Source organism: Ylistrum balloti, unplaced genomic scaffold (assembly GCF_031769215.1).
Source record: "Ylistrum balloti isolate Yb309-2 unplaced genomic scaffold, AGI_CSIRO_Ybal_v1 Utg369936, whole genome shotgun sequence".
Lineage (NCBI taxonomy): Eukaryota > Metazoa > Mollusca > Bivalvia > Pectinida > Pectinidae > Ylistrum > Ylistrum balloti.
Genome location: NW_026782046.1, coordinates 876,581 through 887,323, shown reverse-complemented (window position 1 = coordinate 887,323; position 10,743 = coordinate 876,581).

Below are 10,743 nucleotides of genomic sequence, written 5' to 3'. Positions count from 1 at the left end.
GAGTTGAAAATAAAGTACAGAAAGGAAGAAAGAAAAATATCAAAATCCCAGTGGGAGCAGCAAATCAACTAGCATGGAGTTGGAATTCTTTTCCACGTCCCTTTAGTTATGTACTATACAGAAAGCTGCTGGTGACGGAGGGTACAAAACATACATTCATCTTTTCGACGATATTTTCTGGCAATCTTGGCAATAATCAAATGAAATGTACAAAAATGAATAGCGCCTTTCAATGTTTATTTGGTGTTAGATACTGTGGAGCCATACAATGAGTTTAACTGCGTCATAAAGCTGTTTAAACCTTCCAGAACTTATCTGTGTTGCTTAAAGCCGAAAGTGTGAACATCTGGAAAGAGGAAATGGAGTTCATCACAAGTAAAACCATAATTATATATTACAGGAGAATCAATCTGTTGATAAGTAACTGGTAGATTGATGAAGATTGTTCAAAAGACTCCCAAGTGAATAATGCCATTCAGTACAGATATCCATCAGTAGGGCCAAGTAATAAATAAAATGTGCTTCATACAGCTGTTTCGTCTTTTGAGTTCTAGGCCTGGTCAGTGATGCTAGGGGTCTGAAATGTTGAAGCCTAGATGGTGAATGAGTAAAACGGATATAGGTCATAATTAGTGTCAGAATATAGATGGGAAATTATACTAAAGGCGACTATTGACCGAGTCTTACTGTTGAATAAAAGCTGACGAGAAATATAAATTAAACCTGTCCTAGTCGCTACAAAATAGTTAATTACAGCAACACGTGTGCTAAGTGACGTTCTAAAACTACCAAATATATTTAATTTGCATAATTTACTAAATTTTGGGGATAGTGCACCTCCCAATCTAGATTTTGACATTTTTTTCCCTATCACTTTGAATTTTTCTCAAACGCCACCTAGGTTTAGCATTTCAGCTTTTAGTATCATTGACGAGCCCCAGAAGAACGAAACAGCTGTAAGTTTAAAACATTGTTTGGCTTTGTTATATCTCATGCAAATTTTATCAAATGGTTCGCTTTACTAGTGTCTGTTGTACAATCTTGTCCTCCAGGCAGGACGTTATAACATTGTTGTTGTTGTTGCTGTTGTTGTTGTTTGGTTATAAGCCCTTCAATTGACCAGAATTATTTTCAAAAAACCACAAACAGAACATCAGAGTGAAGACAGTGTTGGCAGGTGCGTGCCAAGGGAAATAACTCCTACACTGGTTTAGTAAAATTAGTATTCAAAGAGGGGAGGTAACTCGTGAATGACTTACTGTCATTCACACAGCAAACTAAAATTTTATCTTTAGATTAAATTCACCATCAATGGATTTCAGGATTCTGTGAACTGTACTGCAGTCGGAGTACATGCATGTTTCCAATGTTAAGAAGAGGAAACACAAAAACCATTATCTTTTTATTGTACTCTTCTAACACAAGACCAAACGATTGTGCAAAACCAACAAATGATTTATACGAATAGCATCTTACAAAATTAGTGTTTGATAGATCATCGCCAAAAATAATGAAAATAAACTGCATCATGTAAGTATTTTGTTCTTCGTTAGCGATGCTAGGGGTATGAGGTTTTGAAGACCATAAGGTGTACTAATGGTAACTTCAGCATGACTATGACTGCTTAATACCAGCTGATGAGAACTTTTGTCATGAGTTCGAAGATCAAACCTTCATAACCACGGTCACAAGACATATCATAACGCCAACAAGCGACAACATACTAAACCTGTGTTCAGGGGTATTGCAAAAACATAACCCCATGCGTGTGCTTGAGTGTGTGTGAAAATCTTTCTTTCGTTTTTATCTTGTCACAGTTTCGTCAACTTAGTGTTTGAATGAAGATTTTGTTAACTTGTCGGCATCTTTTCTTTGTTTTCTCGGATTATAAACAAATAAATAAAACCAAGTGAGCCAAGAGAGGAATGAGATTAATTTCAAGTCTAATACCTATGGTCTGTTGGGCGATGTCAGCCCGAAATCCAGCTATTCCATTTAGGGCGCAATCTCCGATACCATAAACTCTCTCACAGTAGAATTCACAATGATACACGTGTACCAAAGTTCACTTTTGTTTGAAAAACAAAAACAACCTCACAAACATATATTAGGAGGTCATGCAAACATTCCTATAATTTAGCACGAAAATGGACATCCTGAAAACATCAAATAGGCTGATAAGAATTTTTTTCAGGAGCGGATGTTGACAATTGGTCGAAGGATTATTCCCTGAAATCCACATTTATTCCAGCCCTCTTTCTGGAGGATTCAGTATCAAATGATAGCACTGGAATAGAAAGCTGTAGTGTTCACGCTGGGTGCGGGGAACTAAAGGTGTCTTGTTATAAACTCGCTCATTCTTTCAAGGATTTCACTTTCGTTTGATAACATAAACCAGTTGCCAAACATTGATCCAATATTCCACAACACTTTGGATTCATGGTACGAGAACTAACATATTTTGGATGCTAGAAGACGTGGTGATCATTTTAAAAAGAAATTCGGAACAACAACCCAAATGAAGACATAATTTGTAGGATTTACTTCAATCAGTCAAGCGGAAGATAGAATAAAATATCTCATCCTTAGTATTGATTTCGAAGACCTTGTTCGAAGTCGTCATAAGGGATATTGCAGAGGCCGAAAGTTTCTATCACAGACCAAAACGTCTATCTCGAGAAAAAAAGACATATTGTAATATAGTCTTCAATGCATCGATGCAATAATTTTGCTACCAAATCAAGATTGAAGAAATGTTGTAATTCTATTAAAAGGTGCTATTCCATTGTATCCCTTTCTGTACAATCTTCGAGATTGCAAGTGGTAGACACTGCTGGTGGACTTTTAGTCTACGAGGTTTGCCGGAACCTGCATGTCACATTTTAATTCATTCGATTGGTGACACGTTCAAAATATACACATATACTTGACATTGTTCTTAAATTATCCGATATTTGTATATTATGACTTTACACGGATTACGGGGTTCGTCTTCTTTCCAATATAGATTTTAATTTTGCTTTTGATCACTTCGGATTTTCCCAAGTCGTCTCCTAGGCTTCATAATTTATGGTCTTAGCATCATTTACAAGTCCTGGAAGGACGGAGCTTTCGCCTCTCCAGTATGTAACTATATAGTGTATTAAAAGGTGTTATCTACTTGTGTCTTTTGTACAATATTGTATATTATTTTCGTTCCGGCTTTGAGGTATCTTTTTAATTGCTTTTGTGAGTTGTTTTCGTTTGTTTGAGTAGTAGGCTTTCAGGGAGGAAATAATCCAAGACGATTTGTCGAAAAAATGCTATTAAGAAACCATTAAATATATTTTATATTTGTCCAAACTCGTATCACCACTCCAGTAGATTATACCAAATACATATAAGCTTGTGCAACTTTAGATAAGCAGTGAAACCATTAATGTTTGTGTGGATGATGTAGCAAGGTGAATTCTCTTTCCCTCGGCACATTGTGCGTATCAGGAGTTGTCGGTATTTGAACATTTTGGACTACAGTGGACGCCATAACTGTGTAACTGTTGAATGCAAACCCTATACTACGGATGTAAGTTCACATTGGCTGTGTGCTTTGTTATATTGATTTGTCTTCCGTCATGGGCCGTTGCAATGCTATCGATGTGATCTCGTTTTGGCCAGATCTGAAACGGACAGTAAACAACTCCCCCGACTTTTTTGTTTCATTTGACAATATATCCCTGAGTCATGTGACATCTTGATAAGCATTACCATCACTGACCCTTACCCAGCACATCCGTACACAAGTGCTGATAAATTGTCTACTATTTCAGTGTGATATTTCGAGCTTATATGTGCACCGTTAGCCTCATTTCGCGGGCATCACTAACGCTATGTTAGTTGGGTTGAGTGAAATAGATCAATATTTGTTTGAACTACTCAATGTGGAAGAAAGATAATCGTTTTCAATATGTGTAAAATGAAATGTCATTCCGCTATTTACCCCCTTCAATTTCCATCTGTCACTGGGGTGATTTTGATGGGGTTTCGACCGCCAGCTGCAGCCCATGTGACATGTGGCCGATCATGTCGTCTGCTCTTTCCCGCTCTCTTGTTTGTCGTCTGCTTGTCTTTGTATACAAGGACTGTACGCGGTCACCTCTAGTCGTATAACATTGGACACCTTGCTGATCTATCTAATTTAGCTGTGCCTTGTTGATAGTTGCTGTTGCTTGACCTACATACAGCTGATTAATAGGGCTACCCATGTCAACTGACATCCTGGAAGCAATACACCACACACTGCACGCTTCATCGTCAAATTGACAAACATGTGTATTTTACTATAGTGACTGAGAGAGGTTGTTGTCTTACATAAATATACGAAGATGTTCTGAGCTCATGGTTATATAGACGACAAGGGAGCTCTCAGTCAGGGTTTACTTCACACAAGTCGTGACACATGTTGAGTGCAGACAATCGCTGGATCGTTATCATCACAACAATATTCAAACTTCGCCGGACTTCTTTGTTGGGGCTGTTAAGGGCACGTGACATTTTTACATTTAACTTTACTTGTCTCGTCAGGATTGATCCAATCGAGTCTCACATAGTACGTATAGATATTTAATAACAGAATTTGAATTAAAAATGGGTCAATTCATGTAAAGCGGACAACTCATTCAAGATTCATTCACGTTTAATGTAGGTCCATTCAAACTATACGTTGAGGATATTTTTTTTGTCAATTGCATTAAACGCAGACTGGACAGAAACATGTCGAAACATAGTGACAGCTGTCGGAATACTATGAAGTGAAGAAAACACTTAAACATAAGAATGGCACATTGATACCCACAAATTATTGGAAATTTAATGTGGTGGATCGTAAATTTGCTACTGGAATGTCGTGTATATGCGATAATAACTTATGAGCAGACAAAGTCTTCAAACATTGTATTATGCAGTTATGTTCGAGAATTATAACACAACGTGGTTACCGAGAAAGCTTTCAAACATAGCGATTCTAGACTGCAGTCATACTTTTAAACAATATTATCGATGATATTCAAGACAAGAAAATATATTACTACTTTTGGTCAATTGGACAAAGTGTCACTACCATTCCATTGTGTACTGGTAGGTACATACTGAGTAACTTCCAGGTTGCCATCTTCATTCATACTATCGTCCATACAAATTAGCTCAAACAAGTCCTTGTCGATGTATAACCGATTAGGCAGGTGATGTGTTTGCCCTCGAATGGCCCCTCTGCAGGACATGAAGATACAAGATCCTGAACCAATCATCCAACTGTCATTATAACGTTAAAGATCCACCGTTAACTTGTGGCTGTGATTAGATCTCAATTTTATTTAATCTGTTTTAAACTGTAACGTATCGAGCTGATGCGATAGACACACTTGAATTCACTATACAATTAGGTCTGATGAATGTAATTGAATATTGGAGCCAATTTTTAGATTTCATGGTTTAGGTATTTTATCAATAATTTCTTCCCTTCAAAATTCGTGAATCATGTTATCACCATTCGCCTCGGTGTGATATTGCCAGTTAAAGTGTCATTAAGATTGGTGATCAACTTTCTTTAAAAATACATTTGATATGGAGACTTGAACTAACCTGAACTCAAGCTGAAATGTTATAACAATATTCATCCATATATACCAGCATGTCATTGTAATCATGATTCAAACTTAAATTCAATAAAACAAAGGCAAAATATTAACAACCGAAAGATTTACACGGAGATTCATGAAAAAGTACAAACATGTCCAGCATTAGGTCACACAAAGGAATATAATATTTCTCAATGAGATCATTATAAACTTCCGCATAATTTTCATCATTTGTAACCATATGATCCTAGTTTGTCCGTAATAATGGGAACATGCCCTTGAATATGGAATCAGCTGCAACATGTAAAACGCCATATATCGGGGATGCAGTTATGTTGCTATGCAGAAATGGAAAATTCACAATCGAGAAATTGAAATCATCATGCTTATCATACAGCTTAGTGGAAAGCTGTCTATGTTGGTTTCGTTGTCGGGAAAGATCGAGATAAAAAGGCGGTAGATGAGTCTGTCCTGTCCTTGATCTCTACACCTGGTAGATATATACGATGGGCGTGGTCAATACGTTTCGTCTTATTTAAAGACCAGACGTCATCAAACGACATTGCAAAAGTTTTTGTGACCTTTTTGATAAGCTATTCGATAAATTCAGTTTCGTATGAAAACAAAAATTCTGGTCAGTCAACAGGGAGACAGAGATAGTTCCAAAAGGTATCCCAAAAGTGTATTGAAAGATCTTACCAAGAAAGTCGACGAAAGTGTTGTCAGACAGAAACAATTATAGGATTTCTTCATCCGTATATTTGTTCTTTGACATTTATATACTTAGTCTTGTTCTCCTTGTTCTTTTTTCATGAGATTCTCTGTAAAAACATTTTCTCATAATTTGCCTAAGTTTTATGATATTTGAGTTTGGATTATGATTATGTTGCAATGTTGGTATTTCATTGATGTTTTCGTTCTGCCGTTCACCTTCCTTGGAAAAGAGAGCTCTCATAACAAGAGACCAAAAGCGTCCTTTCATTTTAGAATGCGGTATGGTTTCGCACAGAGTGGAAAAAAATCCAAGCTTCTTATAGAAATGTTTTGTAAAATAGGATCTTAAAAATTGTTAAAGATCACGCTCCAGTCATCCCGAAGATTATACGGACAAATTCTCACGCTCCATTCATCCTTACGAATATACGGACAAATTATCACGCTCCAGACATCCTTAAGACTATACGGACAAATCCTTTGGTTGGATCGATTAAGATATTCCACGCTTTCCTTTTGGATGTCCACATTTATCCTAAATGCATGACATGCCATTGGAGGAAATAAATTGAAGACAGATTGTTTTTGGTTTGAGAATTTTGCAAAACTAACAGTAAAAAATTCCGAACTCGAGACAATTTGAAAATAAATAGTTTGTAATAGTTCAATTTTCCCAAATCCTCCATCTTAAGTTCCATAGTTATGCTGTTTACAGCACGACTGGCCATCATAATACTGCAAGACCATTCAATTATCAAACGAAATATTCGTTAAAGAATGACCTTTCACCGATACAAAACAGAATGGAAAATTTACCATGAACTTTTCTTTGGAAGGTAATGTATCCGACCAATTTCTGTAAAAGAAATAGTTCCGTTGTGAAACGTTAATTTTTCAACGCTTCTAAATGCTTTCTGCAGTTTGGGAGACGCCATTTCAACATTGGGGGATTGTGATAGGAACCATTCCAATTGATGGCCAGACACAGGAAAAAGCGGATCAATGAAAATGTCTATATACTTAATGATATTGCTTTCTCTTTAAAGTAACAGTGATAAAATGAATGACGAAATGAAAAATGTTTATCATGTAAAAACAGAAGTTCGTTTGGCCTACCAGTATGTGGAGGTTCCGCACACATGCAAAGTGTGCACCAAGACAACAAATAAGATAAGTGTTCTGGATCTAGAAATTCCAAATTCAGTCAATCACCAGATGGGAAAAATAAAAAAAATAAAGTCTCTCTATCCAGTGGTAATTCATCTTGTTGATTCAAGTGTTCATCATAACTGAAATGTTATGTGCCTCCAGCATTGCAAAAACACTTCTATTTCATGATCAAAATATCACATGAAGCTCGATTTTCATACACATGGACAAACTGAGTTTATTAAGTGTAATCTAAAATATCACCAACGTCATCATATCTTAATTATCAGGATTTCGGAAATGTCTCATTATTATCTTTAAAATGTATCGACAAACGTTGTGCGTATTTTGTACAATACTGGATTGGAGATGGAAGAAAGTGCAGTAGGACTTTCAGTTCTCGATGTTTGCTGTAACCTACATGCCACCTTTCAATGAATTGGAATGGCGACGACAGAATGTACACATGTTTTTGCCGGTCTTCTGTAATATTCAGATATATGAAAACAGTGGAATTTATTTAATGGTGAGGACAGTTCAACTATTCATCCAGATTTTGACTTTTCTGTCGATCACTTTGGATTTTTTTTCAGTCGCCTCCTAGGTTTTACAATGTTGGGCCTAGTACCACTGACGATAATTAGAGGGACGAAAAAACTGTATGATGCATCTTTATTTATTGTTTGGCTCTACTGTATCTAATTCTACATCTAAGTATTGAAAGGTGTTATTCACTTGTGCGTCTTTTGTGCAATCTTGGAATCAAAATCAGCATGGTATAGAAAACTCAATTACAGATTCGTTTTAATCAGGTTGCAGCTCCATAAGAATACCATTCGTCATATTGAAATCGTAAGCAACAGTTTGTCTTCATATCTGTTATGATTTATAAGAATCGTTTATGAAAAACCTCATAGAAATTTGTGGGATGTTTTTGCAGATAAAGTTGTCCTTTGAGATAGCATTAATCTTTCATATTATTTGCGTTAAAAATGTAATATTAAAGATACATAATGTAATAGGAAGTAGTAATGAAAGATAGGTAGTTCTAATCAAGCCGCCGACGGGATTCGAACTAACGACAGTTCGGTCTCTAGTCGGACAACCTACCACTCGACTAAAGGGATATTCCTATTAGCTGAGGCAAGTAATACGATCTGTACTCTCAACTTCTACAATAGGAATATAAAGATATATTTGATATATGTGTATATATTGATATTTGATATATAATATTAATATAATTTATCAAATAGGTTCCAGATTTAAATAACCTGTCGTGATTGTACCCGAGTTTGATATATATTAATATCTATATATTTTATATCAAATACATAGGAATGATAAACACAAAAGGTAGAATGAGCTTAGAGGTAAATATCCAATTTCAGATCAGAATTAACAAGATGGTTTTTTTTAAATTAGGGAAATGAAATGGATTTAGGTGTCAAAAGGCAATAAAAACTGACCTGTAAATAAGAAAACAGCTTGAATGACAAAGAAAGACTGAAATTACCATCAAGAGGAACTAGACCAGAGCAGGGACTACAAAAGAACATCTAAAGGGAAATGAATGCAGGTGTATGTATAATTCCAGCCAGGACCAGGTTAGAGATCATTGACAATCTGGGGATGACAAAAGCAAACGATAGAATATGCATGGGGAGGATGAAACAGGAAATTATCTATGAATTTCAGCTTGTAACTGTAATTTATTAGAGTTATCATCGCAAAGCAGGATACGAGATGTCATAACTTTGTAAATTTATTATCCAGGAAACTGGTACTTGCTATATCTTCCCCAACACCTGTTATAACTCCATTGACGCCAGTCACATATCGTGTGACAACTTTTGATATACCCAATGATACTTATCATAACTCATACAACACTTCTCATATTTCTTGTGACATTTGTGATAATTATCTGATATTTGTTATATCTCCTGTGATAACTGTTTCTGTTTAAATATGTCATGTTTCTAGTGAAATCTCTGATATTTGTTATATCTCCTGTGATAACTGTTTAAATATGTCATGTTTCTAGTGAAATCTCTGATATTTGTTATATCTCCTGTGATACCTGTTTAAATATGTCATGTTTCTAGTGAAATCTCTGATATTTGTTACATCTTCTGTGATACCTGTTTAAATATGTCATGTCTCTAGTGAAATCTCTGATATTTGTTATATCTCCTGTGATACCTGTTTAAATATGTCATGTTTCTAGTGAAATCTCTGATATTTGTTATATCTCCTGTGATAACTGTTTCTGTTTAAATATGTCATGTCTCTAGTGAAATCTCTGATATTTGTTATATCTCCTGTGATAACTGTTTAAATATGTCATGTCTCTAGTGAAATCTCTGATATTTGTTATATCTCCTGTGATAACTGTTTAAATATGTCATGTTTCTAGTGAAATCTCTGATATTTGTTATATCTCCTGTGATAACTGTTCTCTGTATTTGTTAATCTCCTGTGATAACTGTTTAAATATGTCATGTTTCTAGTGAAATCTCTGATATTTGTTATATCTCCTGTGATAACTGTTTAAATATGTCATGTCTCTAGTGAAATCTCTGATATTTGTTATATCTCCTGTGATAACTGTTTCTGTTTAAATATGTCATGTCTCTAGTGAAATCTCTGATATTTGTTATATCTCCTGTGATACCTGTTTAAATATGTCATGTTTCTAGTGAAATCTCTGATATTTGTTATATCTCCTGTGATACCTGTTTAAATATGTCATGTTTCTAGTGAAATCTCTGATATTTTTATATCTCCTGTGATAACTGTTTAAATATGTCATGTCTCTAGTGAAATCTCTGATATTTGTTATATCTGTTCGACATGTGTTATATACCCTATAACTGACACCTGTCATATCTCCTGTGACAACTGCCTGATACCTGTCATATCTCCTGTGACAATTGCCTGACACCTGTTATATCTCCCGTGGTAACTCTATAGGACATAACATACCTCCCGTGATAACTAACATCTGTCACATCCCCAGTAATGATTAGCACCTATAATGTTCCACGTGACAACGAACTGACACCTCTCGTATCTCAGATATGTGACTGATACCTATCGCATTTCATGTGCCAAACTGCCACCTATCGTATCTCCTTTGATAACTATATGACACTTGTCATATCTCATGTGATAACTCTATGACACTTGTCATATCCCCTGTGATAACCGTCTGACACCTGGTACATCCCCTGTACTGACTCACTTATGCCTGTCATATCTTCTG